Here is a 23,099-nt window from a genome sequence, read left to right as displayed (position 1 = left end):
TACGTACGTACGGTACGGTACGGTACGGTACGGACGTACGTACGTACGTACGAGACGAGAAGAGAGAAGAAGAGAGAGAGAGAGAGAGAGAGAGAGAGAGAGAGAGAGAGAGAGGCAGACAAAGAGAAAGAGAGAGGAGCAAGCCCGTCAATGACACTGACGAAGAAGGAGAATGATAGGGTGAGGAGAGGGAACTGCGCGATGCCAAGCTGCATGAGGGGAGGGAGCCGCGAACCAGCGCGGCTAGGGAGGGGGCGGAAAACGCGTAAACAGAGAGTCAACATGTAAACAGGCCACTCGCGAGACAAACAACGTGGGGGCCGCGGGCTGTTCGCCGCCGAACGAGGCAGGCAGGCAGGAGGCAGGAGTCAGGCAGCCAGGCAGACAGGCAAGCAGGCTCGTATACGTTCGCTTCGTCGCTGCGCGCTCCGTTTTCCGTGCGCGCCCGCTTCGACGCGACCAGTCGGAGTATAAACGCATCGCGTCTCTCCGCGTGTTCGACTTATCAAATCGCGCGCGCCGCGCTTCGCGAGCGGGGAGTCGCCGGACGATACGATTGTACCTGCGCCGGGTAGTGGTCCTTCGTACGGCTGCGGCCTCTGCCTCTGCCTCTGCGTCGGCGGCGGCGGCGGCGGCGGTACGAAAACCCGCCGAAATTCGGAAGCGAGAGAAAGAGAGAGAGAGACCGGATCGAAGCCGTTCGGCGCGACACGGCACGACGGATTCGCTTCGGCCGGTTTCGTTAGTGTCGCGAAAAAGAAAGGAAAAATGAGAGGGAGAAGAGGAAGAATGAGAAAGAAAGAAGAACGGTGTTCTTGTTGATAAAATATTGTTATAACGTCGTACATACACGTGAATTTTTGGTGTCGTGATGAAAACATCACATGCATCACGACGAATCGAAACAGTTAATTCGTTGTATTGTTAATTAGTTCATGTGCATGAATTAATGACTCATTTGCTTAATTAATCATTCTGTGAAGATAACGGCATGAGTGTCAGTGCGGTAACAACTTTGTGACAGTGTAATCCAAGCAAGGATATAAAAAAAACATATGCAATTGGATATCGTCTAAAAGTGAGACATTTCAACCAATTTGTTCCAGTCAAAAGTAAACCGTGATGACTCGTTTACATCAGAATGTACGCGCAATGATGAGTAATCGTAGGCCAGTTTAAAGCAGATGTCTTTAGTGATTTAAAGAGTATTTCTTCTCGATATACGTTTAGTTCCTGTTAAACAGCATTTTGCTCGTTTATATAACACGCATTTACCTGATGCAATCTCTTTACGCCAATAGTTATTTTAATTGATTTTAAATAATAAGAAAAATGATTCTAAAATCAAATCATTAGTTACTGAAACAAATTTTAAACTAATAAGTTGTAAAAATTTATAATTATCATCTTACAGCTTTTCAATCTATGAGAAATCATTGAATTATTGGACATAATTTTTGATACCACACAAGCGGATATTAATCTTTAGGCTGCAATATTGTTGTAAAATAAAGTTGTTGAATAACGAAAATCGCAACATGTTAACAAAGTGCAATAACGTGATGTTGAAGAGGGAAGGATTCGCTAACGAGCAATAGATAAATTTACAATTATTTAGTGCGTCAGTGACGCATTGTTGCGTTACTCGTCGTTTATGTGTGGGAAGAGTGATTGCACAGTGACGAGGAATACATTTCCACGAGAGTTTTCTGAAAGATGCAGGCTTTCCGGCGAAAATACGTTTCAGTTAAATCGGTAAGTGTATTTTATACAATCATCATTTCGATGATTCGACTAGTTACAATTCATTATTCGAAAAATCTAGTAGACGTCAATATATATATTAACTCTGATAATCACTATTATTCGCACGCTCTCGTAGATCTCGCTTAGAACGTTAATATTAAACAGGAAAATACGCAAATGTTGCATATAGAAATAATCAGCTGATTTGAGTCTCGCTGACGTTTTGAATTGAGAAATTCAGTCTCGCTGACTGACCGAATATTAACTATTGTTGATGTTAAAGGTAATTTCTTTTGTTACATACACACATATTGCTTGTCAATATAATTGATGCCAAAAGATTATGATCAACTTACATGTTTTGATCAATCGATTTTGTTGACGAATGTTGTCACAGTATGAAATTACGCGTAATACATTTTGTCAAAAAATTTTACGAATCTTTTCATTTGAAATCGTGATTATTACTGGGCAAATAAAAAATAGCGTAATATAAATTTTTAAATAAAATTTTTGATTAATTATTATTTAGAAAAAAAAATTGAAATATTATTTAAAAAATTGAAATATGATTTTTTTTATGATAGTGATATTCTTTTTATATACTGAAAATACTACAATGTAATTTAATGTCTTCTTACAGGTCAAGATAATTGATAAGTTATCTAAAGCGGTTCATAGTGTAACCGCTACAAGTAGAAAAACGTATTATTTGCTTCCGGTTTAAATGTCAATAAAACATAGAAAGGCCATGATCACACGAACCTTGCTCTTTTGCGTCAAGTGTTTTATAGTTGAAATGTAATCGCTCTAAAATTTACGATACGTGTCGAACACACACTGTGTAGTGTATGGCATCCGTAATTTTGTTACCGAGAATTATTATGGCACGAGGAAATCAAAAGTGAGAGTATTTTCTCGGGAACGCGATTGTCCCGGCGACGACATGTCGAGAAAATGGAAATCGCTGTTAACGTGGCGAAGTAACCTAACGGAGGAATTATTCGCGCATATTGGCGGCCACTCGCATGAATCATTATCTTCTTGCGGCAAGTCGTGTGAGTGAGCAATCGTTACCCGCGGCTTTTATTAAGATTTATGAGACGCTATATACGCACACGTTCTCTAATTGCTCGCTCGCGCGAGCGCCTTTTAAGAAAACTGCTCGGCACGTCCATTACCCACTCATTATCATGACTACGTTGCGCTCATAAATCGTCGATCCTGCAAACACCTTTCCGAGTATTCCAAATTTAAGAGCGGCCAATTAATTATCTGCCCAGGGGCAGTCTTTGATCATCGCCTATTCGTCTGCCAATTCGAACCGTCCTATTCGTACGAACTTCCGGTATCGTGTCACGTTGCACCGTCTAAACTACAGCGCGGGAAGAAAGTGTCGAATGGAACAGAAATATTATTCTCAGATAAGAACTGAGAATCTGACTAATGCAAGTCAGCTATTTGTTTCTTAGGAACAATCGCAAAAGCGATAGAAGTCGATGGTATGACTTCTCTTTTTTTATAATACTTTTTTTTTATAACTCAAGTAAATTAATATAAACTTAATTCTTTGAATTTTTTCATGTAATCTCGTGAAATATGTCAGATTGCATTGCGCTAAATCTTGTAATTATTTATGTATTTGCTAAAGAAGTTAAAATTGAAAATTTTGTTTCGAGGTTTTTTAAATTCATTGCTCCTAAAATTCTGATATTTAAAGTTACGATTCGCGTATTTATTCATGCATTATTGTATTATTAATGCGATCATGATGAGATTTGACAAAAAATTCTTCTGAATTAATAAATAATCATTATTATTATTTCTAAACTAATAATTGTGTTAATTAAAATATTATGTCATAATCTTAGAAGAGTCATTTACTATGATTATACTTTTAGCGATACTGGAATGGGCATATTCCGTGTTCTCGCGCCGTGTATGGAAACTAGAATGCAGCAACACGTGGAACATGTGCGTACGCACGTGCACAATGTATGACAGTTTAATCAATTGAAGTTCGATGGACGTTGTCGACAATTTCATTCGAGAGTAGAAGAAACGTTTAATTGGTTAGTTCGGAAAGAACGTTCGAACCTCCTTTAAAAGTCTTCAATCATTATTTCCTTGTCTATTTTATAAGAAAATATACGTTTAAGTTAACACATGAGCGAACCAAAGGTTGAACGCGATTGTGAAATCTTCGCATTGAGCGAAGAATTTTTTGCATAGAAATTATTGCGTAAGTTAAATTAAGCCTAATCTTAGTTGTGACAGCGAAAATCGATTATATAATTAGATAATGTATAGCAATTATAGTTTTACGTAGTCAAGAGCAGTTAATTTGAAATAGAACAAAGTGATTGCAAATAAGCACTTTATAATAAATGAATTGTTTTTCTCCTCGAGCATTTTCTTTAGGCTAAAATAATTGACCGTAACAACTCTGTAGACTTCATCAATATTAGTAGAATGAGTAATGATAAAATCAGTGTAAATGTATTATAACAGTTTCGACTACATTTACTTTTCGATTACATTTATTTTAATTCGAGCACGTCGAGTAAGAAAAAATAACGAGTAAGGAAAAAAATATTTAATCCGAGGAAACAAAGGAAAAATTGAAAGAATTGGAATACTACGTAGACAAGCGTCATTATACAATAGATTTATACAGCGGACGGTATATAAGCTACGCTTATTGTGGCATTAAAAGATTCGAAACTCACGCACACCTGCCCTTCTTCACGTTATATTGATGTTTAATAAACTATTGCGGAGCTGTTTAATAACGTTTTAACTATCGATCTCGCCGCGTCAGCCGGATCGATCTCCGGCAAGAATTCGATTCAAGCGCAATAGGAGAAAACGTTTAATTGGATCGGTCGTCGATTTGATCTCGTTGATCGAATCTGAACAGTTTAACGATTCGTGCCAGACGATTAATCGGCGAAATTCGTGTCTGCAGTTTTGTCTGGAAACGCGGAGCCCGCAAATTGTTCGTAATTATTTATTGTACCAACGTCCATACACAGGGTCAAACATTCAAACGTCAAATTAAAACTGTTACTTTTCAATCGTGATCAATCTTTGTGAAAGACAGTTATTGTTCGTTGGGAATGATTCAAACGGATTAACACATTAGCGCTAAATAATAAATATTAGGGAAGGAAAAGCAAAATATCCATCTTCGCGAATTATATTGGTGTCACGCTTATGATTAATTGCATAATTATCTCTGAATGAATACACGGATTTTTTGTTCTGCTGTTGTTTCAATTATTAAAAATCGATATAAAATAAACACTGCTCCTATAAGTAATTTATCTAATAGACAAGTTTGCTTATATTTAAAATATATATAATAATTATATAATCATTATAATAAAATAATATATGTTAAAATAAATATTAAGAATAAATTATATTTCAAGTAAAATTAAAAAAAAAAACAATTTTTTAGTTGATTTATTATTAGAGATTATTAAAATTTCATATTAAATTGTCGTTAATTGTGTAGAAAACTTATTGCGTCTCGTAATGACGCGCGTCAGAGTCAGAATTGCCATAAAGATACTTTAGACGATAAGTATTAAAACGATAGCGCCGATAATAATTTTCAAATAAACAAACGAAGGTAAAGTATTCAAGCGTATGATTCTCTGGTGTTAACAGAACTAAGATTATTTAAAGTGGGTTTCCATTAGTTACTCCAACGTTACGTTTTATAGCTGAAGATAAGAAGTTAATCTTATTTTGTTTATAGCCACACGTCATGTAATTTTACGGCGGAGTTCGTATTAGGATAATATCACGTCTTGAAATAATAACGTGGGATTTTCTGATAATGAATACAAAAATTAAATATAATAAATTGTGCCTATTATGTAACAAATAAAAGTATAATAAATTTTCTATTAATTTTCGAGGAGTAATAACTATGCACAGAAATAATATTTCCAATGAGCTCTGATACTTGAATGAACTAAAGCGGGTTTTCCCCGCTTTTTCAATTTTGCATTGTCATGCTATCTCATACATACGTTGCTCAGTCTGTACTTTTAAACCTTCGCGGGGAGTAGGATACATTAAAAAGTGTTTGCGAGCAGCAATGAGTAAACAGATGGTTATTTATAACCAAGCTGTGCGTCAACTATAAGTAAGGTGAAGCGAATAACGGGGAAAACCGCGAGACTGCGCCGTGCATTCAAAACTCTGTCACGGAGTTGAGGAATTGCCGTCGTTTCTCGCAATTATTTCTTGAATTAGCTGGATTGCGGAATGATTGGGCCTATTCGCATGCAAAATAAAATTGCTTCCATCGTACATACGGAGCGTTTCATACGCGTTCATCTTGCTAGTTCCCGTTAAACTTCATTACTTTCTTACCTCGATAAGTATCAAGCATTAGCTCACAATACATGAAATGTAGGAATTTGTTTCCTGTTGGAATTATGTTGCACCGTTCACTGAAGAAGATCTGTGTCTTGCTCTTCGCGTATAATCGATACATCAAAGCACATTATTTTACCGTAACATTAGATTCGTAACCTTATTGGAATTCTAAAAATTGTGTGTGCAAACTGTGGAATTAAAGATTGTTTTTACTCTTGAATCCTTTAACTTATATGATAAGTAATGATTTTAGCTACTCTCTTAACTAATTAAATTTTCATTTGCTTTCTATTATAAATTCTTTAATTTACTTGAAGAAATTAAATTGTATAATATTGTATATCTTAAATAAATAAATTATTTAAAAATTATTTTTTAATGTTTCGTCACTCACTGACATACCTCGTTAATGAATTATTGTAATAGTGATGTAAATATATTCGCAAAGCTTGAAGTTTTTTAATTATCTCCTTTTTATGAGATCAACTTAATAATTATTGACATAAAAAATTCTGATAGAATATTTTGAACCAACTGTTGTGAACGTAACAGAAAGAAAATTTTTATCGTTCAATGTGATATCTAAGTAAATAGGTTCTAAGTATTTAAGAAAATAGTAGAGTATTTTGTAGAGAATTTTGTTCGACACTCAAGCTGGTTGTCCGGATTAGAATATCAAAACTTTTTCCAGAACTATTCATCATTGTTCAAATTTAATTATTTTAATTGGAGAGGGAAGATCAACAAGATTTTAGCTAAATATTTATCTAAATTTATCGATATCTCAAAATCATTCTTTCCATGTAATAAAACAATTATCATCTTCAGTCAGTATCGAATGTATGTCAAAAAATATATTGTAAAATTATACATAATAATAATAATAATAATGTGCAACCATCACAATAATGGCTCTAAGCAAAAGTACCATAAACGGAAAATAGCTGTATACAATGCCAAGATTGCAAGAAGGTAATAAAGTTATAAGGATAAATTTAAATGCGCGAATAGGAATGAAAGATGACATGAAGATATTCGAGTAAGCCATTGACGCACACAAGACATTATAATCGTTGAACGACCGCAAAAACTTTCTTCAATGCCGCAATTGCTGCAACATGTCGGCATTTTGCATCTTTCTGCAATACTGCGTCAGCTGCAAGTGCATTTACCAGTGTAACAAATTTGCTAAATTACCATCTTGAATTGTTTGCTGAGAACGGAGGTATACGTAGCTGCCATATAACGTTCTATGTTGTTACTAATGACAGTAATAAAGTTTAAAAACGTCGACGACACATTAGACTTACGCTTTCATGTCTATCTTACTTTGCATTCCTATGCGTATATTATTACGCGTTGTAGGTGGATATAACAAATTGAAAGATCGAATCTTTTATTTGCTAAAAGAAATATTAATCTTTCCTTCGGAAGTGTCACAACTCACAAAATGTAATTTTCGAATTATTATCATGAATACGTTAAGTAAAGATTATTCTATCAATTATCAAAAGTAAATTAATTTGACTTTATGTTTGTCTGATAAATAGCACGTGTGTTGTTCTTGAGATTTTCAAAGAGATCATAATATCTTCTACAATACAAGAACGACACATTTTAGACAAGTTATATCGTTTCTGTAAATATTCGTATTCTTGTAAATAAAAAAGAGAGAACATTTAGAATTGAGATAGTTTAGGTGTGTGATCGAAATTTGAAGAAAAAATTGTTTTATTTCGAATTTAATCATTTTAGCTGATCAAAATAAATATAAATGTTGATGAATTATTCCGAATTTCTTATAATATAATTTTGTAGAATATTAATTAAAATCACAAATTAAAAAGAATCAAAGGGAGTTTGTGAAGATTGTGAAACGAAAGTGACAAATGTGACATTTGATTATATTTTTAAGAATATATTCTTTTCGCCGATGTGATTTGATTAGTTAATAATTTTTTGTCAAGTTGAGAAATAGTTTTCTGAAAATTGCAATTTTTCAAATTGTGTCACTTCTGAGTTAAGAGAACTGTATGTACTTACTTGTAAGAATAATGTATATATTATTAACTATTAGCGATAATGCGCGAGAAGTTACGAGACATTAAATATAATGGATGTCTGCGTCTCCAAGCTTGATTCATTATCTTGCACCTTATCTGACGCAAATTAATTTTATTAAACAGTTTACGTATATTGCTACATAATCTTACTCTTCAATAAATATAATCTCCATTGAAAAGCTCGCGGTAAAACGTGGAGGAAGGTTAATACTGCATGAAACCTCAATATGTCCTGTTTAACGGCAACTTCCATGTCGCACGTCAAGAGACACGTTTATGCAAATTCGACGGGAGGTATTGTCGCTCAGTAAAGAGCAAAAAAAAATGCACGCATCAGCCAGACAAAAGCCGTTGCAGCGACAACGGCGCAAACAGCATCGGGCAAACAACTGATACAGGCGGAATAAAGAGAGACGGTCGTTTAAAGATTTCATTGAACTGCCACGATAATGGACGGCGCATACACACAGGCCCGGCGGCGGCGCGCCATGCCACGCCACGCCACGCCATGCCATGCGGTTCGTATTATCAAAAGAAACTATTGTCGGGCTGTTGTTAACAATACGTTGTTATTAAAGCGTGTCCCTGCGACAGCGCGCGGATACTTCGCGCCGCGTCGATTTCTGCCGGGAAATCGCGCGCCCGGGATTCAGACGCGTGTTCTCTCTTTCGCGCCACGGTTCATTTTCCGCGGTTGACCTTGACTTGACCTTGCTCTCAGCTGGCGGTTCGGCCGCGCGCGGGAATCAGCTGTGCGAAACTCACGAATGGCACCTGCGGCTAGCCGCGATTTCTCGTCCCGCGAAGGCCGCGAAAAATCATATTTTGGCGCGTTCGATCCTACAGCGTGATACGCGATGTTTCGCGATCGTGGGATTGGCGCAGCTGTCGGCGCTTCGTCATGCGGCAAGGCTATTTTTGTGCTAACTAGTTTGGATTAGAAATTTGACGTTTGATAGTCGGAGTACAGATAATTGCCGAATTTTCTAAAAAGAAAGAAGACTATTTTCGGAAACTGAATGGACACTGAATGGAATTACGTAAAATGCTATTTCTAAAGGTTCGTAGGTCTACAATTTTAATATTAATTAGTGAATCAATCTTTAGAAAAACAATAGTCTATTTTTTAAATTTTACAGCTTTTCTTCGAATGTGATTTATTACATTTCATTGTGTTTCTTGCTTGAAAATATACTGTTTCAACATCACAATAATGGCTTTCCCCTTTCATGAAAAAGGTTTATATTACTTGTTATTATTTAATTAATACTATTAGTTATTATAAATTAGTTAATTCATTTCTCTTAGATTATCATGATGAAGAAAGTTTTGCTGATTCTTATCTTTTACATCTTCTTCATATTTCATGAAATGCATTTGATATTATCAAAATATTCTAGATTTTCTCTTTCATATCTTTATTTGATATATTATATATTTTATTAAAAAATATATTTTACATTCAAAATTAGCAAATTTATAATCCATTTTTTTCTGTCGTTTTAAATTAGAATATCTCTTTATTGCTTACGCATTTTTCAATTTGCTATTTTGAATTTATTTTAAATATCTATCTCTCTCGACTGTTTTATCTTTTAAATATGTCTTTACCGTGATGCACTTCCATTCAATTAATTTAACTTTTTTATCTTTATTTTTGTTTTTGTAATGATAAAGCGTGAATACTCGATTGTTTCATTTATTGCTTGCAGGAGATGCATTTCTTAAGCATAAACATTTGATATACGATATTTCTTGTTCAATTCGTTAAAAGATTATATATATTTCTAAAAATGTAAATACACGATTTCTGTCCTAGATTTTACGTCTTTTAATAGTTCGTAAATTTAAAATATGTTAGCTATTAAATATACCTCGAGAAATTCACAGTTATAATTAATTGTTGAAGTTTTATATCTTGAAAAAAGCATCACGCAAATATTTATGATATGCGAGTAATTAAACGGTCGCTGCTTTCATCGTAGTATCAAAATTATTTATTGGCAACATTATCTATTACGTATATCAACGAATCATGCCACGTTGCGCGTGCCTCACATCCTCCGTAGTCGTCATTATTATCGCTTTTCTATAAATAAAATCACGCTCTCTGATAAAATCCGCGCCCAGCCATTTGAAGCGCGAGATTTACAGAGTCGCGTCGTATAAATAGCCGGCAATCGCGCCTCGGTGATGTCGAGCCCCGCGCAATTCGCACGCATTTGAACGCTTCCTTTCTCTTTTGTTTTCAATGGAGATTAATCGTTTGTTCCTGCATCGTTTCGACTCGCAAACAAAGCAGGCATGCTATTCAAACTTCGAGTGGAACGACTTTCGATTTGTGTCGTCCGTTCACGCTCCCAATGCCGCTCGGCGCTCATTAATTCGTATTGCATTGCAGTAGCATTTTTTTTCATGGTATTTAGAGAGCAAGAAGTTACAGATAAATCCCACGGTGCGGTTTCTTGGCGCGAATGACGCGCATATAGTAGTGCACGGCAAGACGTTTTATGCATCTTACAAAGCGACTATTTAGAAATCAACTAAGTTTGCAATTTATCTCTTCGCGTGTACATAAATCGAAATGTGTGGTTACTGACCTTATTGCTTCTTGGACGATTACCAAAAAGAAAAAAATCTACATGTATATTTGAAATATTCTTTTCATTTCGGAATTATTCATCATAGATCAAAAAAAGATAATTATTTCATTTAAAAAGCATTATAGCATTGTACATTAATATATATTTGTGTATATATAATGTAATGAAAAAATTGACAAGCAAATGAAAATTTTTTGTTTTCTTTACACTATTTTTTCTATTACCTTAAATTTGATTTTACAACTATTTTTTATGTAACTGTCTTTATTTAAAAATTATTTTGAAATTAAGCTTAACTGAAAATTGCATAAGTTGTCAAATAAAAAAGGCATGTAGTAAAATGTAAAAATAAATTATATGTAATAATTAGATATATAATAATTAAATATATAATAAGATAGTTGTAAATAATTATATATTATCGCGGCAAAATTTATATCAATCGTACTTCAAAAATATTGGGTATATATGTTTCTTTTGAGTACCGAAGACTAATATTACAATTTTTTTCACGGCAAACAATATGTTACAAAAAAATCGGATTTCCTATATATAACAAGGAATATAAATGATCTAATTTTCAAAGTATCCCCAGGGCTTCAGAAACTTTTTATTTTACATTTGCCACATTCTCATCATAGAAACTAATCTGGAGAGATGTAATAGATCAATGTTCGATATTCAAAGTTCGATGACCTGAGTATTGGTATTGGTATTACCCTTGGGAATACCAACCCAATCAATAAGCTGAAAATAAAGTCATGGCGGCACAGAACTGCTTTCAAAGCCGCCACCATATTTTAACAAGTTTACGAAAAAAACTTACTTGTGTCTCCTAATTAATATCTATTTTCTTTTTTATTTGATTATTTTATTACATTCAACTTTTTTCATATGATTTTAAAGCTATTTTAAGAGATATTAAATAATTTTCTTTATAACTTATACTTGAGTTTTCTTTTTGCAAAATAATCGAAGAAAATTTTTATTAAAAATTATTTTGAAAGAATTAAATGATTGAGAATTAATATCTTAAAGTAAATAAAAAAGTTAATTGTTTTAAATTTTAAGTTACGAAGAAGATATATTTATAGCGATAAAAAATATATACATACATACATACATATATCAACAGTTAATATTACATATATTTTATAATTAATATTATCATTTTTTACAATAAGATTCTAATTTGCGATAATAAATTATAAATTATATTTTGTTTTATGTACTAATAAATTGTATTGCGTTTTGATTATATAGCGATAAAATATCAGCTTTGCTTATTTAATTCTTATTATCTCGATGTTTGGGAAGGGAGTTATCACGTAACGTTAATTGTTTACTGTCACGCATAATTTGATATTTCCATTTTTATACTTTAAGATATTTGTTAAATTGTAATTTTATTTTATACACATTCTTTTTTGAAGTTTTCGATAACAATATCATAAGGAAAGTATTTTTTTCTCCCAATTCGGGGAACTCTTAACAATAGTTCCCGCAACATAAACCCATGAAGTAGCAGCCCGTGCGTGTCGCAGTCGATTTTCCGGGCTTACCACGTGTCACCGACCGCCGCATTTTTCCCCAAGCTTTAAGGTAAACTCATTGTTTGCATATACGTGCGCGCGCGCGGATACACATACGACATTATAAATGCGCGTGTAAGGCTATCCCGGTGTCTCTATTCAAGAAGGTATTATGAAACTCCCTCGGAAAATGTACTCCGCTTTGTTTCACCTTTTATTTTGTTCTGCTTTAATCGGATGGGAGGAACGAAACCCGGGCACACGCATAAGTACGCACATACACCATGTCGTGCCACGCACGACACTCACAATCGACGACAAAAATGTCGAATCGTCGTCTCGCGTCACTTTCGCTTTCTTTTTGTTGCACGCGGAGAGTTCGATGAGAGGCACTTTATGTTGGACAAAATTCCAGCTCCGGAGTAATTCTAGTGCACGTTATAAACACGGCTTTTCAATGTTACAGCATCGATCTCGAGCCTTAATCGTGTAGTACAAACGTCCATCCTCTTAAACGATCCTTGAAACCTTAAACTCTTTAGTACGTTATTACAAAGCGTCGGAAAAAGTATCACGTGTGAGTCTAAGAATCTCTTACGGAATAAATAAATCCTATTTATACATACATATATAAACGTTTCTTTGACATAAATGTATCTTGAAGTCATTAATTATGAGAGATAAAAGATAGCAATTATGACTTGTCGTATGTACTTAAATATTTCTTTTTATAAGCGATAAAGTTTTGTCGCATAATGATATACCTTTTTAAAACTTCAAATGCAGCTTGTGATACGTGATCTTGCCTGATTGATAAGAATCTTTTTAATTATCAAGTTTTAATGTTGCGATATGATCAAATACATAAACTTTATTGCATCAGTTTGCTGTATATATGACTTTACCTTATATTAATCAGCACAATATTATATTTTGAGTAGGCTTTTATAATTTTTTTCATTACATGAGTCAGCATGATGTCCGTAATATCGCATGTCTACCATTCCAGGTGTAATCTATTTGTCATAATGACGTGCACTTAATTCAACTACAAGAATTTACCGTTGTGCAACATCTCCGTTGCATTTCCAAACAAGTTTAGGCCGAGATACCTTTTCATTAAAAGACACAAACTTGGTCATTGGGGCAAACGACCTCTGAATCAACATTTGTATCTTTCGTACTTCTTCCGTTATTCATTTTCTCTTAGGAGCATAAGTAAGATTAATTTGCTTGTGTATATATATTTGTATAGCGTGAAATTATCTTGTCGCAGCTTCAAACAGGAAAGAACACTAAGCATTTGTTAGTGCGTCAGATACTGCATTAAATCTTTCTTGCAACATGATGAATGTTGTATTGAGTTGTCCGGAAAGTTCGTGCCGCAAAAGATTTAAATTTAATAAATGAAATTAAAAATTTAAATCTTCTGTGTTTCAATTTTTCTTCAAAATCGGCATGAACTTTCCGGACAACTCAATATTAAAGAAATGAATATATTTTATTGTAAGTACAATATTTATATAGCCGAATATATCTTAATATTCGTTATAATTATAATTTATTCTTAAGCCCCAGACACAATGCGAGGGAATAGCGATAGCGATGGAAATTACACGATTTCAACCTATCATCTGAAACTGTGTAATCCGGTGAAACGATTTCTGGTGATGGGTTGATATCGTGTTACTTTTATCGCTATTCCTTCGCATTGTGTCTGCTTTATCGTCTGCTTGTCTTCCATGCATCTGCTTTTATATGTGTAAGATCGAGTTTACTTTGACGCTAAGGTACTGATTCAACTACGTTTCGGAACAAATGCAGAATTAATTCGAATTTCTTGAAAAGACTCTCGGAACCGGCTCAACGTATTTCCTTCTGCAGATTTGAAACGTTCTGCACCATGTCCTCGGTGACACGTATCCACGCGCACGCATTATTTTCGAGCTCGTTGAATTGCGCGTCCGACTAGCGACCGGCAATTTCAAACGAATAACTGCGTCCTGACGTGCTTCAGGTCGAGTATGCTTAACGCGCGAGCGGTGCGACAGCGTGAAAATATCGTAAACTACACGCGCCGGAATACTGGTTCGGAAATCACGCGGAGTTCGCACGCACGGCACGTTTCTGCGCTGGATAAGCGTGTACGTTCTTGCGCTACGTCATCCCACATGCGCGCCGATATGTTCACTCACACGCGTGTACAAAAAACAAACGTGCGTACGTATGCGTGTGCGTTCACTACGCGCGCAATTTCTTTTAGGATCTTTTTGTTCCGGTACACTTTCGACTCGCCTGCGAATTCATGTGTGCAGCATACGTATACTTTACACAGAAGAAGATTTATGCTCGTGAAATAACACGCGCGAATTTATACATGCAAATTATGCGGACGCATAAATCCGCATTTATCGCCGCTGATCGGAAAGGTTTAATAAGCGTATTATTTGAAGGTGTCAGATCCATATGTGTGTATACGCTGTTTTATATTTATATAAAGGTTGTTAGACGTTTTAATAGCTTGTTACATAGATAAAAAACTTTGTAAGAATTATGAATAAAGATTTTTTTTTTGTTAGGATACATAATTATTATATCTATGATGAGAGATAATTGATATATTTTTTTATAAAAACTAGCTTTTATTTAATACAGAAATAGAATAAGAGAGTAATACTGCTTGTATTAATTATGTTTTTCAAGATAATTTATGATAAATTGCAACGAATCGTCCACGATAAATAATATCTAGGTCATCTCTGTAATAGATTAATTGAACAAGCTTTGGTCGTTTGTAGATTTAACTTAGTCACGCAATTATCTGAGAGGAGGATTTCCTGTTTAGGCCATGAGATTAAGTGGGTGTTCGTAGATACGCTCTATTCTCGCTAGCATTGTGTTGAATTACGCATACTCCGCCTAATACGCAGATTTAACAATTTCGTCAACTCAAGACGTGCTACACGTTCTCTTAAACATAAGATCATTTTATCACGTGGCATATCATATTACAACGATGAGAGAGGATAAACGTGATCGGCAGCATACGTTCCAATGGAGTATCGCTGAGCGAAAAAGTTGATCTTCTGTTGTAAATAACTTGCATACATACATTTTTACACACGTATGTGCAAAAAAAATTATGCTGACGTCAATGATGGCTGCACTGGACTATAAACTAATATTATTAGTATGAGGAATTTAATAAGATTTTTCAATGTTTGATGTTTACATAAATACACGCCGCTTAAATTTACATGTATCAGGCTGTGTATGAACAAATGATATAATATCTAATCTCTCTCTTTCTAACTTTCTGACTTAGAACACGATTACGACTTGGAATATGTTTACGCAAAAACGTTTAAATCATCAGTTTTTAATGGAGATGACGCATAAGAATATTATATTAGAATAGAATTTTGTATAGTATGATATAAAGTAGAGGAACTGTTTCTAAAATTTTTCATTGCAACAAGATTTTTTTATACAAGACAAATAAATTTTTTATTTATTTATCAATCTTTGCCAAATATTATAGTAGAATCTTGAAGTTAATTTTCAAAAACAAGATAGCGAATTTTTTTTGAAAAACAGAAATGTTTATAAAATAACTGACATGAATTAACTTTTAGAACAAGTTTTATATTTAGAATAAGTTATTTGTATTTTCTATTATCACAAACTCACAACGTCGCTTCAATTAGTTTTATTTTAAGCTTTTTTAATACTACCTAAGAATTATATTGGCAACCGTAACTAATTCCTTGAGAGCATAATACTTTGTCCACAATCTTGCTTTAAAAGACTATATAAAGTCATAAGAAATTGGCCAATCACAGTCGATTATTTTTCTCATATTCATCTGTGATTAGTCAATTTCTTAAGACTTTACGACTTACGATCACTTAAAGTAAATTATCCAGCGTATGAATTATCTTTAAATAGTCTTTAAATATTTTTACATGTTGTATCTATTATGAAATGGAATATTTGGCAGTATCGATAATACAATCACAAGACGTTAAGGCGATGGATCAAGGCGAGAAATCGTGTAAAATATATTCGGTGGCCGATGTAACCCGGCACGCCGTATTGTAAGATTACGTAAATCACGTTAAGGAGCACCTTGCCTGGAAGGAAATCCATATATTATCCTGGCCCTAATATGCCCGTACGTGCGTGCATCCCTGATGGTACCTGGCTCCTTAAGATGATGCGATATCAACCCTTCCATTCGTCCTTTGTCATGAATGTCTTATTTCCGGCTTACGTCCATCATGTACAATTCTGCCATAGTATAAATAGTATAATATTGCTGACGTCGTCAGTTATTGCGATATATAACGTGAGAATTTATTCACGTGCATTAACATAAGTGTTTTAACCTGTTTAGGTAATATTATTCAACTTGTTTGGGTAATATTATTATATATTCTCATAAAGTAATATTATTTTAAGGAATATGTTTGCTTCTTTGCCGACTAATTATTTTGACTCATCGTGAACGATCATAAATGATACTTCTGATATTTATTTATATTTTACATAAATTATACATACATTTTTTTATGAATGAGGCATAATAACAAATTATGTATCTAATTATAATAATATTTGCTTATCATGCAAAGTTGCATTTTTTCCTGACGTATAAATACGACGGTTTTTTATTATTTTATATTTAGAGGAAACTGATTAGAAGAGTTATCGAGAGATGTTGAGAACCTCTGTTCCGTTTTGCGCGACGAGAACCTGCGGCAAAGGGTTAAAGGAAGGGAATGTAACTCTCCGTTATCTCGGCGTGCTTCCGTCGAGCGGCGGACCCGGGGGTGGGAACGGTTTCTCGAAGGGTAGTAGAGGTACCGGGGGCTAGTTCTCCGGAGTCAAAAGAGGTCCGCAACGTTTTCATGATTTTCCCAGGCTAATTGTTATGCATGGTGCGCATCCCGGCCATTTAGCCTTTAAACTCCTCGACCGCCTCTCTCTTTCTCCGTGTTTCTCGCCGTCTCTTTTGTCCGTTCCCTCTCTCATCCATGCCTCTCTCCCTTTTGCATATACATTTGAACGTACATGCACGCACAGGCCTCTGACGTATCTTTCCCTCTTTCATCTACAAATGCCCGAGCTTTCGTCTCTGTTTGTCTCACGGAATATTGTCGCCTCCTGCTCGGCACAATTTTCCCGACCGTGCCGACTGAAATCTCACGTTTCTCTACGTAACACGCCGCATCTCCTTATTTTTTATTCCACCCGGTGACACCGTGATAAGAACGCGCACGTGCTTCCGTATTCTTCCGAGAGTGCCGTCTTTGGCGAGAGGATGACGAGTGACTTGCTCGCGGCTAAATGTCTTCGAGAATAACTGAGGTTCTCCAAATACTATTTACTTCTTACATTTGACAACCGCGTATTTAAATCTGTAATCCTTGCATGATGTTGCATGAGTATTCCCTCTTCGGTCTGTATAAAATGAGAATAATGATTTTGTGTGAGATGGATAAATAAAAATAAATATCTTTTACATATCGCGCGCGCGAACATGCGGTATTGTGAAATGAAGTTATATATCTTTCATTCTCTTTTTCTGCGAAAGCAAATAGAGTATTACATTTCTCGATATAAAATTAAATATGAAATATTTATATTTGTAGTCTAATTTATATGAAATGTATTTATGTATTATATAAATTAGACTAACATATCTATAAATTGTTGCTTATACATCTTTGAATGAAACACTTGTCTTAAAATTCATTTGATCGTTGTAATATTAATTATTATACTGAAGTACAGTTTGCTAGATAATTGGTAGATATTTGCACTTCACGAGAACTATTTATTATCTCGTTATTACGTTGAAATATAAATTGCAGATACCATAAAATATAAAACGTTCGTAAAAGAGCACGCTTATTTCGCAGTTAATGGACGCGGCGCGCGCAGTTTGGCCATCATGATTTTACAGCGCGACGCGCACACATACAATACAATCGCGGTAATACAATCGCGCTTGTTCTTCGTTTCGCGCAAGGCCGCGGCAACTCCGCGAGCATTATGTATCTTTTATCTGACGATGCAAAACATCGTTATTCTTTAAATCACGTCTCCAGGAATTATTTTACGTTACACAAACGTACCGTTGAATTATTATGACACGGAGGCGCGCTCCGTGTAGATCGGTCATCGCGGTTTTCCTTGTGAAACTCACGCAGACGTCGGTTGCGTGAGCAATGCAGTATTACTGTAAACTCTCGTGCGTTTCTCGGTTTGTCCCGCACGGAGTGTGCATGGTATAATCAGCGTCGCGTGACGTCTCGCGTTCTAGTCAATATACCTCGAGGTGAGTGAAGACATTAAATAACAAAGCGCGTATCGGTACGCGTTGATGTGAAGTCCGATTCTCGAACGCGACAACGTTCATCACTGGCAAAATGTCCTCTTTTCCCTTTTTCCGTCTATCGCACTAAGACATAACTATTTCCGGGAGGCGAAGAATAATTTGCGGTCTCGTAACTAGAGGTGTAAACGACGGAAAAATACTAGACTTTTAGAGTAAAAAACTCGGAAATTAATGGTTTTTTTTCCTTTTACTTCGACAGTTTTTTACTCGGATATTTTTTTTAGGTCACTTAGATCTGTTCGCATTGTTTGAAATCCCCAAAAATTTTTAAATAATATTACAGGAAAAATAGAATTGGGCGTTGAAATTAAAAAAGGCACAGGTGCTGAATGCAAAAAGTGCAAGCAACGCAAATAGACCTATTAACCTGTTATCATCTCATCAAGAAATGCAACAATCAATAATACATATTTCCGCTTCGATATAAAATTATAAAGTCAAAAGTATTAAAAAGTAACAAGAACAAAATAACAAGAAAAATGAATTCTATTTCTTCTTCTAGATACTTAACATGACTTCTAAGGGTTTTCATGAATATTATGTAATTTTAAAAATACCGTTTTTTACAATAAAAAACTAGTCTTCTACTTGATACTATTCTCCAAAGTAAAAAATACCGTTTTTCTACATTTCTACTCGTAACTAACAAAGTTTTTCTTTTAAAATTATTTATATTTTATCATTTAAATGCTTTCTTTTAGATTTTAAATATAAAGAGTATACATATGTAGAAAAAATAATTTTATTAATTATTTAGATACAGATTTGAAAATAGTTTTATTATTTTGGACTATCAATAATATGTAGGACGCTTAAGTATTGATGACTATACTACAAAAAGTTTTAGCAACCAATTTGAGCGTTCTACATAATTATTTTGATTCAAACAAAATTTAATATTTTCAGATCTCTACCTAATTTTTAGGTATTTTTAGGTATTTGAACACAACTTTCCAGAGACATAAAATAAAAGACGCCAAAATAAAAGTTACTTTATCGATGCTTCTACTACAGTCGATTGAAAGATGGCCGAAGAGAGCGATGTACTGAGAGGATTAAAATCTGAAATGAGGTAGAGAGATAGATAAGGGATTAAACAGATTTCATTTCATCTACCTGTACTGCGCGTATCAAGGGCGTGTATTTACGCGTATATTTGGTCGGCGGGCACCGTAATTCGAGGCATAATTCCTCGTTTGACCGTGCGATTTATCGTCGTTGCCAATGCATACGTCAACGCGATAGTTTCCCCGGCAGCGTATGAGGTATAAAGCGAGGCCCGTCATTTCCTTTGTAGAGACGCGTTGTGCTCGATGCTAAGTTTAGCGTATCACGGCTAGGCTGCCTTCAATAGTAAATGACACTCGGATGCGGTAGTTTGCTGTGTTGTAACGATGACGATTTGCGACGCGACGCGTTGACGTGATGCTTAAGGGAACAATGAGGCGCGATGCGTTATCTTTACGTGAACGGGATGCATTACGACGTCACTGATCTGCATTAATGTAACAACATAGCGATCGCCGATCAGACACATTTCTGAGCTATATGTGAGGATAAGTAAATAATTTTCGCGCTACAGTTTACCTCTATGCGCTTACCTCTATATATTAATTTATTTATTGTAGAATTATTCATGCCACACGTTGTCAGCAGGAAGTTCATTAAAGTTTTGAATTTTGATGTGTCATAATTATACCAATCGAATCAGATTGAAAGAGCTAAATATAGAAATATTCATAGTGATAATATAAAGTACATTTATTTTCATTTAATATTAAATTAAAAAGAAATTTTTTATAATCATATAAAAATCCATATAAACGTAACATCGTGCGTATTATTTTCGAGATCGAAATATTTTAAAATCGTCGTGTTTTATACGCAGAATTCTCTCGGTCAAATTTTGATAATTTAATACACCGTTAATGCACCATTAAAAATTTGCGATACAAATAAATTACGGCAACATAATCCAATGGGAAAGCTCATGAACGTGTGGCTTGGCAGCGCTCGGTATAAAATCGCTTTCGTTTCGTTCCATTTTTGATACTCGACTCCCTCGGCCCCGACACTGCGTAATTACGACATCTAAACGATTTACGACGGAGGTGTGACGGCAAGGGAGGAGTCCTCCGGCGTCGCGACGCCACTGCCGGCGCGTACAAACCGCATCACCGCGACGCGGTCCTCGGGGAAGGGTTGAGCGTGTCCGGTCGGGAAATAACTTTCTTACCTACTTACGCCTTCATCTCCTGGCGCCGACTAACTACGAAACGCCTCGAAACCCCTTGCTTCCTATTGCATTGTCATGCGGAGAAAGACGTTGTCTCTTGCCGGTTGAACTCTTGTTTCGCGTTCGACAGACCGCGACCTCCGTAAAGTTTCGATTAAGACATGTCCGAAGTTTCGATGATCGTCACAAGATTAGGAAGTGACGTTCTCGGCGGAAGTGAGATTTCCGTATTTTTGCCTCGACTTGCTTTCAATCATAATGAGCATTCGTTAACGAGAATGCCAGCAATATCATTATTAATCGAGGACGGCAATAATCTCGGCGATAAACCTGCAATCGTGGCTGCATTGTGATTTAATTAAATGTTTATAGGTATTAATTTCAGTTCGTAGTTATATATAATTAAAATTAAATAAATATATCAGTTACGCGGTTGTATTGTTGAACATATTGTCACTTCGTTTTCTATATAATTCTTTTGTCATTTTCATAAATATTGGAATTTATGGTCTTATACAATTATTTTATTATTTTTCATTGCTAATCGAATCGATATTTAAATAATTAGTAAAAATGAATTTAATTAAGAGCAATCCTATATTTTGTCGAAGCGGATCTTAGGGCTTAAATACATATTTCTTGTTTAAATTGATATACATACATATCTGATTGTATGCTTCGCACTGAAATCTTTTTTTTTTGGTCTTAAAACGGAAAGTTGGGAATTTCGAACCCTGGCCGAGGTACTATTTTTCGTAATAAATTATTTGCAGTTTATAGATTTTTATTAACATATGTAACGATTAATATGTAAAAATGCTTATTAATATCAAAAATTATTAAATTGCTTTAATAAATGATATTCTGGTCTGCTTATGATTTGTTTTAAGACCGAAAAATAGATTTTGGCGCGTGGTATGCACAATCAGATATATATATATAAATTCACACAAGAAATATGTATTTAAACACTAAGATTCGTTTCGACCGAATATAAAATTTTTCTTATTTAATTAGAATTATTCTCGTCAAAAATTTAAAAAGCAAATTTGTATTCATATTAAACATCAACCTAATATAAAAGCTTTATGTAATTGAAACTTATTTTTTAATATTAAAGGTGTCATTATCACATATGAATACATAATTAAGTAGATAATGAGAAAGTCTTATCGTTCTAAACTGGATCTGAGTATTTGAATAATATTTCAAGTTGATATCCAGTTTCACCTATTTTTTAAAATATTGTTTAATTAAGTTAGATTAAAGTTTGGTTATTCAGTAATAAAGAAAGAAATAAGAAATATCATATAAAGTTGTATTTTTCTTATTGAATTTAGATTGTGTCTTCATATTGTATAATCGTTAGCAATTGCAAGTATTGCATGCATAATGAACACTCATTTTCCGTATTGTGATCGTTAATAAAATAACGTAGCTATATCTAAAAGCAACACACTTGATCGGATTTAAAGATTGTTACATTTAAGACGAACGATATGTATCGATACTTAAATACTGCTATGAAATATAATAAGAAGTAGGTCACGAGTTTATAAATATATACTCTTAGCTATTAAAATGGGACTATGGATAAACTTGATATATATTGTCGTATATATTGCAAACATATCGATATATTGAAAATATAGAGTGTTATTTTAGTGATATACTCGTGAGAATATTGTTAGACAGAATAGATAAAACAAGCGAACATTGACATTTTACCTTTAGCACAAAAGCTCGATAATTACAGCTTCACTATTTGGTTTATTAAGGGCGAAAAATGCCTTGTTATTTAATTTAAATGAATTTTATTGGAAGTTTTGATAAAATATATTTACAAGATTTATTTTCCATCTCAATAAAAAATAACAAAATTTTACGGTTACAATAAGAAATAACTGTGGAAACGTTTTTTTTTTTTTAAAATCATATGTACATAATCTATTTTTATATATAATCTTTATTATTATAGAAAGTTTCATAACTGTATAAATTATTTTAAACATATTTATTCATTTTATAATGCTTAATGCTTAATGCTTAATGGCTTCTGCGTTAACTTTTGTTATAAAAAAAAAGAAAATAAATAAATAAACTCGTAAACATTGAACAATT

This window comes from Atta cephalotes (assembly GCF_000143395.1).
Source record: "Atta cephalotes unplaced genomic scaffold scaffold00017, whole genome shotgun sequence".
Lineage (NCBI taxonomy): Eukaryota > Metazoa > Arthropoda > Insecta > Hymenoptera > Formicidae > Atta > Atta cephalotes.
The sequence above is the reverse complement of the archived record's forward strand: the minus strand, read 5'-3'. Positions refer to the sequence as shown.